Source organism: Eublepharis macularius, chromosome 7 (assembly GCF_028583425.1).
Source record: "Eublepharis macularius isolate TG4126 chromosome 7, MPM_Emac_v1.0, whole genome shotgun sequence".
NCBI classification, from domain to species: domain Eukaryota; kingdom Metazoa; phylum Chordata; class Lepidosauria; order Squamata; family Eublepharidae; genus Eublepharis; species Eublepharis macularius.
The window spans coordinates 78688581-78705916 of NC_072796.1; positions in this window are offsets into that span (position 1 = coordinate 78688581).

The following is a 17336-nucleotide window of genomic DNA, read 5'->3' on the forward strand; positions in this document are numbered from 1 at the left end:
AGCTCAAAATGGCCTGCTGATTAGCGCTTTCCTTTTCATCAGAAGATGACAAAGTGGGGGGAGGCCTCTTAGGCGGGGGCTTCTTGGCTGGTTGTTTCCCCTTGGAAGGGCCAGACCCCTTTTTGGGTGGCATGTCTGTATATAATCTCTTTATTAACCAACACCAACACCAACACCCACCATGCACCATGCACCACCCACCACAAACAACAACAACAACAACAACAACAACAACTACTACTACTACTACTACTACTACTACTACTACTACTACTACTACCACTGCAACCTAACAAACCCTATGGGTGCCCAAGGGTTTATGGGCCTATAAATAAAATGGCAATGCCACCTTAAAATGGCCTCCAAAGGCTTCCTCCCTGAATATAAAATGGCCATCCTTCTTGTGCCAGCAAGCCAGAGTCCCTCTAAAATGGCCACCGACTATGCCTACCATGAGGCAACAACTAAATATATAAAATGGCTACCCCTTCCTAGAAGCCAATGACCAGGGCCCTATAGCAGCAAAATTGACAAGGATACCCGTAAAGGTAGTGAAATAACTAGCCCCCAGTCTCCAACTGGGCAGAAAGAAGGGCTGGCACCCAAAAGCAGGCAAACCTGCGAGTTAACACCCCTGAAACCCCTCCCTTCAGAACCCCTGTCATAGAGGGGGAAAAGGGGGGGTAAAAAGCACAAGGACCCAGCACTGTGAGGGGAAAAAGTGAAGCACTGAAGCCCCTTCAACCTCCACACTCCATGGAGAAAATTAAAACAATACACGAAAACCAGCGCTGCTTCGCTCGCAACAGAGCCACATGCCCAAACAGCCCCGATCCAGTTGCAATGCTGAATGCCGCCTCCAAACCGTTTGTGAGGCATGGAAAATGGAGCCATCTCAGCCTCACTCTCCCTGTTGCACTGGAGCTTCCGGCTTGCTCGGGTTTGCCCGCGCACCACAGCCTGACACTCGCCACCTCTCAGCTGTTGCTCCCAACAGCCCTGATGGCCAAAAGTGCTCACGGAGTAGAAGAGACACTCCGCTCCATCCGAGTATGAGGGCCATTATTGGGACAGGGCAGCCCTATTAAGGCACCTTGCCACACCCCCACCCACGTGACCCTACGAGGCCAGGGGGGACGCTGCCGCTTATCCTCCACGGTGGCAAATGTGGCCTCCAGCCTCCAGCCTTTGGCTGCTGGCTGGGTGGGGGCCAAATTCTCAGGGAGAGACAACTCAGCTGTTTTATTTTGGCTGGAAAGCCAATTTCCAGCTATCTCTTCTAAGTGTAGTGTTTTTGTTTCTTTTTGAAAAACAAGATTTAAATGATATAAATAACTACAGGAGCTTTGCTTATATAAAGATTGGGAAAAAACAGAAAGTTTTAAATGAACATTAGGACGGCACTTAGCTATGTTTTTCATTTTCGTATGCTAATAAGTATTTGGAAAGTTGAACAGTTTGGCTTGGAGAAGGAGAAAAGTCCTGTCACTGAGACTGATCTTGAACAAAAGAGTTAGGATAAACAATAGCTGGGAAAAGAAAAACAGCATACTCTGTAAAGTTTTCTGGAAAAAATGTGGATTATAAAACTTTAATTTAATAGTGCCACCTCCTGGATTTAAGAGAAATACCATTCCAACCTTAATAACAGATGGTTCAAGGTACACAGCAAAAAGGTCCCTGGACCTGCTCCAGATGTTTTACTTATTTAGTTATGTTATTTATAGTCTGCCTTTCCCACTGAGACTCAAGGCGGATTACATAGTGTGAGATTAGTACAATAAGTAACAAAGACATTTCCACACACTGTCAAGGACATTTCCATAGACAATGCCCTAGGATAAATAAAGACAGTTTACAAAGACATAGCATTAGCAAAGAATCCAATACAGAGTTGAAGAATTGCTGAAACAGAACATAATTAATTCTAAGACTGACAGTAGACAACATGAAGCACAGGTAGTATATAGGAGTACAATATGTAAGACAACATAGTGGTGAAGTTTATGGTCCTTAACTCATTAGTGAAGCATCTGAGACCTACTCCCTACAATACCACCTTCCTATCTGAGTAAAAATCTTTTTGAATAATTCAGTTTTGCATCGTTTGCGGAAAGCCAGGAGAGTGGGGGCTCTCCTGACCTCCTTAGGTAGGCTGTTCCACAGGGTAGGGGCCACCACAGAGAGAGCCTGTGTACAGCCTGCTGTTGATCACCTGTAAGAGACCCTGTTCAGATGAGCAAAGCTACCGTAGAGGGACATAGGGAGGAAGGCAGTCCCATAGGTATGCCAGACCAGGGCCATGAAGAGCTTTGTATGTAATAACCAATACTTTGAATTGAGCACGGTAACTGATAGGTAGCCAGTGAAATGACTGTAGAATGGGAGTGATGTTCATGCTTCTGCTCACTTCTACTAACAGTCGAGCTGCAGCATTTTTCACTAATTGGAGCCTCCTAATTAACTTTAATGGGAGACAAATGTATAATGCATTACAATAGTCAAGTTTTGATGTTACCATGGCATGGATCCAGGTGGCCTGGTCGGCTATGTCAAGGTAAGAAGCCATCTTCTAGACTAGAGTGAGATTGTAGTAAGCATTTTCAAAAGATGTGTGAAACTCTTTGCAGTACTGGAGAATAAAATGCAAGGAAAAATAATGTATTTGAAAGTGGAGCTGACACAGTGAATGCATGAGATGGAGGGGGCTGTTAAAGAAAATACATTTCAGATATGGGCAATGGAGGAGAAAATGGAGATACTGGACAGTAAAGTATAGACACTTGACAAAGAGAGACACACCAAAATAATTTGGCTTTACAGGAGCTAGGAGAGAAGGAATTCTCATTAAGACTTTGTGGTATCAAACATATCAGACAAAGAGTGGCTGAGGCACTAGCCGGTCTTTTACAGATTGATACCCAAAAAATAGAAACAGAACTTGATAAGATGTACAGGATTTCAACCAGATATGCAATCCAAAACAATTTAGCAAGAGATAATATAATCCATTTTGTGAAGAAGAAAATCAGAGATCAGGTGCTGCAAATACATTATGAGAATAGATTGAAAATTGCCGGAGTGGATGTGGCAGTTATGAGTTACTGATCAGAATTCTGTGCAAAAAAAGGGATTACAAATTTTTAACTGGTGATAAGCTGAAACAGAAAAGTGCCAATCGGTCTGTTATGTGTAATTGTTAGAAAGGGTTAAACTGGATAAAAAAGAATGGGGATTTCAGCAAGAGAGGACAGATTTTGGAAAAGAAATATGTACAAATGATGATCACATAATTACAAAAATGTATAAATTGTTGTTGAAATTTGATACAGAGGAAGAATCTGTCAAAAATGTATGACAAAATGGGCAAAGAATTTTGAGTATAATATACAAATGGATCAATGGGAAAATATGTGAGTTAAGGGCCTCAAATTTACTTTGTGTTCAACTCTCAAGGAGAATTTTTTATTAAATGATATATTGGTGGTATATACCTCCAGATAAAATTGCAAAAATGGCTAACAGTGTCTCAAATAAATGTTGGAAATGTGAACTACATGAAGGAACATTTTATCATCTTTGCTGGACTTGCAACAAAGATTTTTTTTTGTTTACTATTACATATGTTAAAGCAGAGAATTTTAAAGGTTAATCTAAAGTTTAAACCAGAGTTCTATTCATTGGGAATTATGGACAAAAAAATTGGAAAAAGAGTATGGTATTTTAATTCTATATATGGTAACAGTGGCACAGATTTTATATGCTCAAAAATGGAAGTGCAAGGATCTACCTTCTTTGGAAGCCTGGATGGGAAAGATGATAGACTTAGCCGAGATGGCCAAACTTCCAGTGTTAATTAGAGACAAAACTTTCTATATTCATAGTAAATTGGAAACACTTTATGGACTATCTGCAAAATATGAAAAAAATGAATTAATGATTTGTGGCTTTGATTTTTAAGAATAAGGATTTGCGATATCAAGAAGATACAGAAAAAGATATTAATTAGACTACAAGCTGATTGATACTAAAGGAGGAAGTGTTGTAGGCAAAAAACTGTAATGGATTAACAATATGCTTATTATGCTTTTTACTGTTTTTTTTTTTACTTTGTAGGTTGATATAAGCCACTGTTGGCTCTCTGGAGCTGTGTTTTTGTTATGTTTTACTTTCTTTTGCTCTATCTTTTAACTTTTTCACAATAAAAATTAAAACAAGAGATTTGGAGGGGCATGGAGTCTAGGAAAGGAAGGTTCTCCAGGAGAACGGATCTCTCTAGTCTGGAGATAAATTGTAATTTTGAGAGATCTCCATGTTCAACCTGGAAGTTGGCAACACTAATACCCAGTGCAACTCTGCATATAGTAATTTTATGGCTCTTTGTTAGCATTCTATGCCATAATCTACCTAAACTCTCATAACTCACTTTCCACAAAATCCAATGTTTTCGTGTTCATCACCCTCTTGCCCCATAGCTATAACTAATACACTAAATTCATTTTCAAATAATTTCCTGTTTCACTATTAAGAATAGTTACAAACCTTTTTCTGTCTACAAACTCTTAAAGCTTCTGTTTTAATCCTCCAAGCACAATTCTCAGCAAGTTCTTTTGATGTGAGTTAACAATAGTATGTGGTATTTGAGTTCTCCAAACATTATTATGGATGTGCTTATAAATTATTAAGCATTGTCCACTCTTGCAGAATTAGTGAAGAATAGTTAGTCTCTTACCATGAAAACCCCACCAGGATGGCCATAAGTCAACTATGACTTGAGGGCAGTATTTTATAAGTTTGGTTAACAAAATAATAAAGGGCAAAAGAAATATATAAAATTTCAGTTCTGATGATGCAACTTTTCTAACAGCTCTTTTATTATATTTCTCACATTAACAAGGCTCCACATTATTAAGTTACCAGACTCTCCTGATGACAGGAATTTACTAGGATTCCTTGCTGAGTGTTTGTAATATTCAGGGGAGCAATGTTTAGTCAATTAAGTGCATTCATTGATTAAAATGTTTTAATAGATTATAAAGTTACTCTAATCAATTGAACATAATTATTTTAAAAATATCTTCCAAAATACTTATAAAAAGTAAGGATGACCAGTGTTCTCACAAAGAAGGAAACAGCTGTTCTAAAATGGTGCCTGTAGTAATATGAAGGCATTATCCAAAAACAGCGTATTTTTTCTTTTAGAATTATTTATTCACATGAAACTTAACAATTCATTGATTAAAACCTATGTGTAACTGACTTAGATTTGTTTATTAAAGTGACAGTCCTAGTAATCTGATTTTTACATGACTGTGTTCATTCCACAGGTGAAAATTCTGCCTTGTTTTTGGCCTTTCTTTGTAATGGTAGAGTGGAAATATAATATCGAGTGGGGCTTTGATAATCCTCCAGTTTGCCAAAATGAAACAACATCTCTCTCTGACCCACCATGGACAGGATCTTGACCAAACTGCAAGGTTTACATTGAGTTGCTGGTTAATGCTTATCTCCCACCCCTGCCAGACAAGCACTGGAATTTCTCTGGGGTGCATAGTTCACACATTCCTAAGTTTTGTAGGTACTCAGAAGCTTTAAAATAACAGGAAATGGCATAGTAGTTAAAGGATCACTTAACAGTTACCATAATTCGCAAAGTCTACATTTTGTTTGATGGTTGGTAGTTGAGGTACATTCCAGCTCCAGAAATGATGGCTCCGGCAGACAAGACACAAATCATGACATCTCTCCTATTGCAAAATAGCCCATATACTGCCTGCATGTTGATATGTATCTTAAGAATGTACATCAAGAAAAATAATATGAGAATTATTTTTACAGGAAGATCTTTGTGTGAACTACCTTTGAAATTCTCTTTAGTCTTGTGGTTTTATGATTATTCCAACATGTTCATGCATTTTTAATATATGTACTCTTTTAAGGGAAGTTTATGAATTAATATATAAGTATGTTTCATAAAGACCAGAAAAGGTTCAGAAAAAAACCAGGGGTGACTTGTTCAACATCATCACAATGATAGATGACACCATTAATTCTTTCTTTTTCTTTTTTGCTTGAGCATATCTGAATCTTTTTGAAAATTATTGGTTATATTAGTACCTACCCTTGCAGCATCTGAATGCCTTTTCTATGTTATTCTTAAAGATCTTTTATGTTAAGTTTGTAGGAGTAGGTTTTTGTTTTCCTCTTCTGATGTTCTTGGAAAACTATCTGACATTAATTAGAGTCATATGAGAAGATGAGAGGATGAGAATATTCTGAAATGTAAACTTGTTTTCAGTTGTAGGCAAATAGAAGTATTATGCTGAACCTACCTTCTGAACACTTTAGTTTATACTCAGGTGAGCCACTTGTAACAAGAGGAAGCAGTAATGGATCATTGTAGGGTTTCCTTCATTTTAGACATACTTGATTCTGTTGCTTGGTTTTGTGTATAATAAAGAGGAAAGGGTACTGTGTGAACTGCAAAATAAGAAAGTACAGTTGAAAAATGCCTGCTACAACAGCACCCCCATTTCTTCTTTATTCCACTATTTCACTGTATTTATGATCTCCATAAATATGGTCCCCATTTTGCAGTGTACAGAAACCAAGTGATTTCAGTCATATAAATACATGGAGTCTGAATGAAATGTGTAAATTAGGGGCCCACCTTTTGTCCAAACCTGCCCATTGGAAGGACCTCCTGTAAGATATCCCCCTTAGAGCTGCTCAGAAGTAGTGTTTAGAGCAGTAGAATTTTCAGGCAGAAACATTAGGGGATGATGACTCTGGGGCAAGCCCTACTACCCTCCACTCCTCAAAGTGGTCCTCAAAGATATTCAGGAGCTAAATCCTTGGGGAATGTAAAATACTCCATTATAAGAATACTCTTATTTTGGTGAGTATTTGCATTACTATTTTGGATACAGTAAATGCAAAGAGTGCTATGGTGATTAGAGGATCTAACCACTGACATAGCGGTTGGTAAAGTGATTAGAGTGGTTGGAATCTGGGACACTTGGGTTCAAATACCCACTTTACGATGAAAGTTGCTGGGTGACCTTGGGCCACCTCTCATCTTAACCTACAAGGCTGTTGTGGGGATGAAATGGGGAAAGAAGAGCAACGTATGCTCCCTTGAGTTCCTTGGAGAAAAGGGAAGATAGCGATGAAGCAGGTGTTAACAGAATGCCTACACAGCAGTCAGGACACTGAACTGACTGAGAGTAAGAGACACTTTATGATGGAACTAACAAACTGGATAGGAAAGAGAAGAAAACAAACCTTTCTTATGAGAGTGTGTTCAGGGAGCTAGAAGAAAAGCCTGCAAATTGCATTTTGCAGACAAGGAAGATGCTACTTTAAAAAGAAGATACTCCCCCTACTGGACTTTCTAACTAGAGCTTGCTGCTCCCTGCAGAATCTTCTTTTCTTCTTTCTACATAAAATATTGCTATAGTCCAACAATTTGGTGGGACAAGGAGAGAGCTAGAGAGAGGCAGGAGGAAAGGCCAACCTTTCATTAAGCATCTATTGCAGGACTATCTATGTAATCCTAAAGCAGAGCTATGTTTACTGAAATCAAAGGGTTTAGAAGAGTGAACCTCTGCTTTGGGTGGCACTGATACGTAGATCAAACGTTTGAATACCATCTTGTGTAAAAGGCACTCCAGCAGGTGCCTCACATGTAGCCTGAAGTGATACTATCTAGTAGTAGTTTTATCACAAAAGGGTGTCGCTTAGGTAGTTCCTATCTACTAGTCACCCTAACGGTGACCCTAACGGTGATGCCAGGGTCTGGAAGGGTGAAGACAAACTTGACTAGGAAGACAAATCTCTCTTTGTAGTTTCCTAATAACAACAACAACATTCGATTTATATACCGCCCTTCAGGACAACTTAACACCCACTCAGAGCAGTTTACAAAGTATGTCATTATTATCCCCACAACAAAACATCCTGTGAGGTGGGTGGGGCTGAGAGAGCTCCAGAGAACTGTGACTAGCCCAAGGTCACCCAGCTGGCTTCAAGTTGAGCAGTGGGGAATCAAACCCTGTTCTCCAGATTAGACTCCCACACTCTTAACCACTACACCAAACTGGTTCTAGCACAAACACCTGTGTTTGTATGGATAATAAGATTAATCTCCTTCACTGGAAAGTATGAGGTAACTTGCAGTCATCAAATGTTGGTTGTTTGAGACCTGTCTAATCTTCACTATACATAAATCCATATACATTCCTTAAGAACTATAGGATGCCATACAAGTATTTTTGCAAAGCTGTCAAACTGTCGAGGTGATAAAAGTAACTCTCATTTAAATTTCTGTGATAGCAAAGGTCTGCTTAGTTATCCTTTTCACTGTGCTTTAATCAGCATCAGAGCAGAATTATTTTTCAAGCAATTGCAAAAGAATGTTGTGGGCTGAGTTAAATGACAGAAAAATAAGGCAATTGCTAGCACCATCTATTGGTACAAACATAGAAAATTTACATTAATTCTGGCAATGTATGCCTACTTTTCACGTGCAATTTGAAAGAATGTATCATTGCTGTTGATTTAATTGAAGTTTTTATATATGTAAGAAAGTAGATAATTTATGAAAGCTTCCATTAAATGGCTTTCCTCCTAGTCTGCATATTGTTTTTGGATACACTTTCAAATTCTTATAAAAGAGCTCATGTTCTTAAATTGGTAAAAGATGAGATTTCTGAAAGCAGGCAAATACTTCAGTGATTCCTATCATAAGTGTACCACAGTAGAAAGATTAAATAATATATATATATAGAAAGTAATCTCTTCCCCAGTTTGGCTAATATGCAAAGGTTTTGAACATATTTAGGATTTAGGGACAACTACATTTAGGATTTACTATGGAATAACTCATGGCCCACTCAGATTGATGTTTTGGGAGCTTACATTAGCAGTGGCTGTTGTGCCACCTCAAACTGAAATAATGGGTAGTGAAGGAGTACTGAGCACTCCACCTTGGGAATCAGCTGCCTGCTTAGTACTTCATTGCTCCTGAAGTTGCTCAAGAGCTTCTTCTTCTTCTTCTTCTTCTTAATTCATGCTAGATTACAGAAACCTGAAACTGTTTTGTTCTGGGTCAGCCAATTGGTCCATTTAATGAACTAATGACTAGGGACTAGACATGGGCATGAACAGCATTATGAATAGAAAAACCCCACGAACAGCCCAATCTGCTGTTTGTGAACAAGCTGTTCGTGAGGCCCCATCCTAAACGAACAGGTGGCCATTGCAAGCCTCGTTCGTTGCCTTCTGCAGCCGTTCATCAAGCCAGACAGTCTGGCACCTGCAATCAATCCCCTTGGCAACCGGAGGCAGGGACTGAACTCTGTACGAACTCCTTCTGGCTTTCCTTCTGGCTTTAACCCTTCAAAGTACTTCCAGCAGAGAGTCTCGTTTTTCTACTATGAAGAGAAAATGACAGCCAACAGGGAGACCCATGGATCATGCCTTTCCCGGGGTGTAATCGCTCTGAACCTTGGGAGGGTCTTCAGAGGACTGTGAGGACTATGTCCCCTGCAAATTTGGTGGGTATTGGACATTGGGAAGGTCAGTTTGTAACCCCTCAAACTAGCTGCCGGCAGACACTGCTGTTTTTGCCAGAACAGGGAATCCCCCCCTGCCACCTGCCAGCTGATAGTTTAAAGGGATCTTTAAAGGGCCAGATAAGTGAGTTTGAGGGGAGGGGGGCTAAGTGGGGGTGGTGGGGTGGGGGTGGTTCTGGCCCCCATGAACAATGAACAATGAACATGTTCGGGAAGAGTCCAGGTTCGTTGTTCATTGTTCATGGATGGCAACGAATGACGAACAGGGTGTTCGGGTTTTTTTTTCCATTCGTGCCCATGTCTACTAGGAACGTGCATTTAGACTGAAACTAATTTTAAAGAACTGGAACTATCTTATTCTTTAAATATAGATATTATTACTAATTTGAGATGAAAAATTAAGCATAGTCAGTAATGTCTGGAACTCTTCAGTATTCTGATTCCTAGACGTTTATAATTGAAAAAGGCTAAAAGAAGGGGGAGAGTAAAGAGACAGTAACTCTTAGGGTTTCCAGTCTTCTGGTGGAGTCTGTAGACCTTCCATAATTAAAATTGATCTCCGGACTACAGATACTGGTTCCTATAGAAAAAATGGACTTTTATGTCATTATAGCCTGCTGTGGTTGCCCCCTCTCCCCTCCCAAGAAAACCAGGAATTTCCCAACCCTAAGTTGGCAATGTATGTAAATCACAGGACCAAATGGCAGACATACACATAGGCTTTGGATGGTGCTGAGAGGTCAGTCTTTCCCAAGTGTTTATATCCATCATGGCTCATTGGCTTACAGGAATTTTAATTTCACTCCATATGAGCATTAGTAGTTCCAGCTTGTTTGCTATTCTGTCTGTGATACTATGACATAGAATCGGTTGTTCATTAATGGATACTTTGATACCTATTTTACAATTGTTTTAACTTCTCCATGTCAAAATATGTAATTTTACTCTGTCTATTTTTGTTCTTATCCAACTATTATCATTTGAATAATATCAGCTGTGACCATGCTTCAAGCAGATCAATGTCTGCTTTAAAAAGTCTGCTTTCCCTTTGAGGGTCTAAGGGTATGTTTTTTGTTTTTTCTTGGACTAGAGAACACTGACATTTTAATACATTTTTGTAATTCTTAAAATACAGCACAACTCTCATCTGTCTCTGTCTGCCTTTCTCCATCTTCACCAAACTAAACCTGCTTCCTCACCTCAGCTCTACTTTCTCCAAGTCAGAGGATTATATTTTAACAATTAACACCCATTGTGAATATATCAGCTAATCATTCAGTCATAAACATAATGTTCAGCTGCCATATTATTTTTTTAAAAAAACTACTTTTAACCTCTAGATTCTGAAAACAAGTGGCAATTTTGATGGCAATTTTCCTGTCAAACTTCAATAAAGTGATTAGGAAATCAATGCCCAGATTTTCCACTTGAGTGTGTAGGAGCCACCAACTAAACTTAGACTTTCATTGAACCAACATAGTATGGAATTTGGTTCCACCGCTCTCCTTCCTCTTTTATTTTGCAAAAAGCTAACTTGACTGATGACTAAAATGTTCAGTATATTATCTCTTAGCATTCATATAAAATTTAGTAATCCTCACAACAATCCTGTAAGTTGGGTCATCAGGGGTCATTTCATAGAAAAAGAGCTGGAGGAACTCATTAGCATGACTCATTAGCATATGCCATGCCCCTTGAAATCACTGGAAGTGTGTCATTAGCATAACTGATTTGCATATGCCACATGCCCTGACATCACCTATCCTGGCTGTTTTGGACCCAATCCTGGCCATTCAGGGCCAAAATTGGGCCCAAAGGGGCAGAAAGGGGCTGAAAATGGCCAAAAAGGGGCCCAAAATGGTTAGGATCAGGCTGCTGCTGAGTGGGAGAGTGATCCACCACCCATCAGAGGCCTGATCTGGGCAATTTTGGCCCCAATCCAGACTGAAACAGGCCCAAAATGTCAGGTGGGCGGGGCCACCTGACATGTGATCTCTTTGGGGAACTGCTAGAACTGCCTTCCTGAGCATCCCCCCTTGAAATGAGCCCTGTGGGTCATTATTATTTTGTACAAATGGAGCTTGATTGGAGCACAATTCTACTTACGTTTAATTGGGAAAAGGTTCATTTTTTTTTTTTTGAAAAATTTTTATTGGGTTAGAATCCATTATTTCCACATTTACATTCAATTTTCCCCAATTTTTTCATCTCTAACCCCCTCCCTTTCCCCCCCCCCTTTTTGTTGACTTCCAACAGCTTTCCAACCCTTTGTCCCCTTTCCCTTACTTTTATTAGCTTCCTCTATCTAAAACAAATATATATTCTCCATTATTCTAAGCAGTACATCCTTAATATTTTTAACATTATATGCCCAAACTGTAAGCCTTTGTTTCCATCTTAGATAAACAATTTATCCCAATTTTTCAATTTCAGGTATTTCTATATATCATAAACCATATAGATCATACATTCGTTTATATCAAACAATTTGACTTATTCTCTATATATATTACTCATTCTATCTTTTTATAATAGTTCTATATATCTCTCCTCACGTAGTCAATCAATTTGACCCATCTATATCTTCAGACATTCAGTTTGGTACAAAACTTGTCAGAAAAAAAAAAGAAAATATTGTTAGTTAATCGCTCCTTATATTTAGTCCTTATAATTAATTATTTTCTCTATGTTCTGTTTGTTAACCTATATATATCTATATATATGTCAATCTATTAATCTGACTGCTTATTAATTCACATTTATCTCTTCTCCCCCCGGTAAAGTCTCCCCCCTCTACTTCAATACTTCAGTAGTTCTCAAACTGCCACAGTTTTCCTCCCACCTCCCATTTCTTCTCCAGGTATTGTTTCAGCTTCTCCCAGTCTGTGTTGAACTGCCCTGAGTCCAGATCTCTCAATTTTCTTGTCATCTTGTCCATTTCAGCCATATACAGCAATTTGTAAGTCCAATCTTCAATAGTTGGCACTTCTTGTACTTTCCATTTTTGCGCATACAAAAGTCTAGCTGCTGCTGTCATATAAAATATCAACGTCCTGTGTTGGGCTGGAATTCCCTCCATTCCCAAGTTCAGTAGCAGGAGTTCTGGGTTCTTATTAATTTGAAATTGTAAAATTTCACTCATTTCTCTTATTATTTCCCCCCAGTACTGCCTGGCTACCTCACACGACCACCACATATGATAGAGGGAGCCCTCATGCTTCTTACATTTCCAGCATTTATTAGAAGTATTCGAATTCCCTAGCGCAATCTTCTTTGGTGTCATGTACCAACGATAGATCATTTTATAAATGTTCTCTTTGATATTAATACATGTCGTTGTCTTCATTGTAGTTTTCCACAAGTATTCCCATGCCTCCATTGTTATTTCTTTATTAAAGTTTATAGCCCATTTCACCATTTGTGTTTTAACTATCTCATCCTCGGTATACCACTTCAACAGTACTTGGTATACCTTGGATATTCTTTTCTTATCTTCTTTAAGAAGGGTCTGCTCTAGTTCCGAATTCTCTATTCGTATACCTCCCTTTACAGAGTCCGAATTATATAAGTCTCTGATCTGTCTATACTGGAACCAATCGTAGTTAGGTGATAGTTCCTCTTGTGTCTTTATTCTAAGTTTGGATGCTTCAGTTTTAGTTATTTCTTTATACGTTAAACATTGTTGTTCATTATCAACAGCTCTCGGGTCTATCACCTCATATGGAACCACCCACAAAGGGGTTCCTTCTTGTAGATAAATTCTGTACTTCTTCCAGATTATGTATAGACTTCTCCGAACAAAGTGATGCAGGAACATCGAGTTGACCTTTACTTTGTCATGCCATAAATATGCGTGCCATCCAAATATTTTTTTATATCCCTCTAGGGCTAATAGTTTCTTGTTCTTTAATGTCATCCATTCTTTCAACCAAACTAGGCAGATTGCATCATGATAAAGTCTCAGATTGGGCAGGTTCATTTTTAATGGACTTACTCCCAAGTTAGTTTGTATAGAATTGCAGCTAAGATTATAGTTGAACAGGGGATTTTATACTTGCATTTCAGTCTTAAAGTCATTACAGCTCATGAGATATCATACAGGAACTCCTCCTTCCTGCCCAATATTCTAATTGTTTTTTATGTTTTAGCTCTGGTTTTAATTGTTCTAATTATGATTTTTGGATGGTTTTAAAGATGTAATTTTAATTTGTTAGCTGCCTTAGTAGCCTGATGAAGGCAGAAAGGAAGGCTGTGAATTTTCTTAAATAAATAAATAAAAGTCATGTAACAGCAAAGGATGTTGCAGGAACTTGATGTCTGATGAAACTAACAGTGCAATCCTAAGAAGAGTTACTCCAATCTAAGCCCATTGAAATCAATGGGCTTAGACTGAAGTAATTCTGTTTAGGATAGCACTGTTAGTCCACTACAGGCACTGCAATCTCACCTTGCACATACCACCTTTCTTCTCACAGTGCACTGCTACATATGAACAATTTGAAGTGTTTGATTCTACAACAGACTTAAGCAGGATTTTAGATTTTAGATGGAATGGTGATCATGTCTCTTCTGTGTTTTTAACAGTATTACAACAATATGTTTGAAAGGAAAGTCTCATGCTTGTTGTTTGAATGAGGAATCTTACACTGTTCTCATGTATCAAGTTGAAAGCCTGTGGAAATTTAATTAAGAGAAGCTCCTGACAACCCTGACAGTTGAACCAAATTGTTGGTCTCTTCTTAATGTAGGCCTGAGATTATTTCCTTGTGTGATTTCTGAGTCAGATTATTAACCCCAACATATTTTCATAGGTAAATAGCTAAAACAGATTTTTGGAAAGGCACATATGGAAATCCCTCCTCCACGTATCTCTGTCATTGTGGCACATATTGAAATTCTACCTTTATTTAACTTTGTATGTTTCTTCTCTCATCCTTTTTGGTGCATGTTCAGTGTCAAACTAGTACCTGGGAGACTCAGGCTCAAATTCTCCCTCTGCCATGGAAGCTTACTGGGTAACCTTGGGCCAGTGCATATGTAACCCTTATGAGGTAATTGGTTTAGCCCAGTAGGGTAGAGTCGGTAGCTAGAGCCAGGCTGCTGAGGAGGAGGCTGGTTGCTGGGAAGCTGACTAATAATTAATATGCTCTTATCACCTTGAATAAGGTAATCAAATGTTGTATATGATCAATATGCAATATGTCTTAAAGTGGTGTATGTGTATTGTTTTTAGTTGGTGTTACTGGGATTGTATTATTTTTGCAGGGCTGTAATTCCTCAACAAGAGGACAGAAGCCTCGGCTACAGTTGCTTTGAATTAGTGAAAAAGGACTCTTATCACTTGGTGGAATCAGACAAGTTGAATTGTTTTGCCTTTTCAAAGACATTGTTGGTTTATAGTTTCTGTATGGTTGCACTTATGAGTTTAGTTTTTAAAGAAGTTGTATTCTATTAATTGTTAAAAGGTTTAATTTTTTTTCTTAACCTCAATTTGTGTGAAAGTTTGCTTCCTAGGCCCCATACAAGGAGAAGTCACATGTACCCACAACCTAACCTACTTCTAGGGTTGCCAGGTGTCACCAGTGGCAGACAGATTCTCAGCCTGGGCAAACAGGTGTGTGCACTCCCGGCTTCACACATGGGGCCAAAAACATTCCATGCAATAACATCACTTCCGGAAGTGATGAAATCACACATGGGACCAGGAGTGTTCATGCTTTGTGTGTGAGTGAGGAAAGTCCAGGTGAGTACCGGTCCCCACCTTCATCCCTGTCAGTCACCAGAAAAACCTGGCAACCCAGCATACATCACAAGTGTTGTGAGGATAAAATGGAGGAGAGGAGAATGATGTAAGTAGCTTTGGATCCCTATTGGGAAGAAAGACGGGCTATAAATAAAGCAAAATAAAATAAAAAATATAACCTTTAAAAACATTGGCCATTTTCACACTGCTTACTGGCCATGGAACATCGCACAGCACTTTCGGAACGACAGCGTCTTCCTGGCAGGAAGACGCTGGTGTTCCAGGAGCTTGGCGCGATGTTCCATGGCCAGTAAGCAGTGTGAAAATAGTCATTGTTTGATGATATGCAACAGTGGATATACTGCACGCAATGAGACTATAACGGCTTGACAAAAAGCCAAATGTAGCAGTTTTTTCCCACAAAATACTATTTTGTTATGTTTTGGAAGAATTAAGGGAAGGCTTTTCCATGGCTTCCATTCTTTTCTCAGTGGAACTCCACTCTTTTTCCTTTTTGAAATTTTGAAAAAATGAGAGACAAACAGAGTAAGTGGCATAAGAGACCAGCTTCCATCAAACAATTTTGTAATACCTTTCTCAATATCTGCCCAGAGGCAAATAATAGGATGTGCTATAGAAAGAGCAGAGTTGAAATCTGGCAACATTTTTATGCCCGAGGGATGCTATCCGTATCATGATTTTGACTTATGGGAGAGTTGCTGCAAGCCATTTCCATGAACAGATTTGTAATGCAGGAAATACTTAGACCTGTGTCTGTCTGCAAGTAAGGGTCACTTCACCACACTTGCTAAGGTCTAAGATGGAATAAGTGTCCTAAGAATTAAAAAGGGGGGAAAGACTGTAGAAGTCACTTCTGGTGAATACCATACAGTATGGTTTTACCATTGAGTTTTGTCTAAATCTTTAAGTGTTATGCGACTGTCACACAGGTGACGTGATGTCATTTCCAGGCATTCACCACAAAGGATGTGGTGCCACTGGCATGACACCAATTAAAAAAAAATTCCTCACCAGCCCTCAGTAGGCCAGTGGGCAATAAAGAGGGAGGCAAGGAGGTGTTCCGCTGAAATGGGACAACTAGTCTTTCTGTATTTATCTTAATGTGAAAAAATTATCATGGAAGTCACAAAAATTAACTGCATTTTGAAAGTGAATTCTGAACTTTAGTACATTTTGTATTTCATTCTTTAAACACCCTTCCTTTCCCTATACTTTCGTTAGAACTCTGGCCAGTAAGGAGCCAGCACTACCATGTGACTAATTCCTAGCATGATACTACATGTTTAGTAGATGCTGGTGGGGAGGTCAGGTCTCCATAAGAAAAATAAAAGATTCTGCTACATGGATGGAGCTTAATCTGCAGTGGCCAAAAGTTCTGAAGAGGCCAAGAGTGGCTGTATTTTCAGCTGGTATTAGAATCATAGCTGTTGTGTGAAATTGTGCAATAAAAAACACATTCCAGTTCCTATGGGTATCTTTAGACCAGCTGTCATGAACACTTGCCCTCAGGGTCAAGAAAAGAAGACAGGATAAAATAAAGCCTTGCATACAACAGTCTACATTCATTACAAAAATATTTTCATTATGTTTCTTGTGTGTAGAGAATTATTTTCTTTTATTGCTCTAAGCTGGCTTTAGACATCAAGGAAGCTTGTAGCTGCTGGAGGCTCTCTTTAAAAGCCATTTCACAAAAGCCAAAATGAAAACAACTATGGAACATAATGAGTTTTTGATCCAGGGTCTCCATGAAATTTTATGAGAAAAAAAGTCTTCATTGTAATTGAATGAAAATATTGGGATCCCCCCCCCCCCACAATTTTACTTTTTTCCTTGAAAACCAGCATCACCTTCCCTTGGAGAATTACGTATGCTAACACCCAGAGAGCTACTTATCTCTAACCAAGAAGTTGCACATGTCCAGTGGAATTTAAAATGTAACTATATTTTAAACAGCAAAGTCCCACAAAGCTAAGTTTCAAAAGCATTTTGTCATGTGG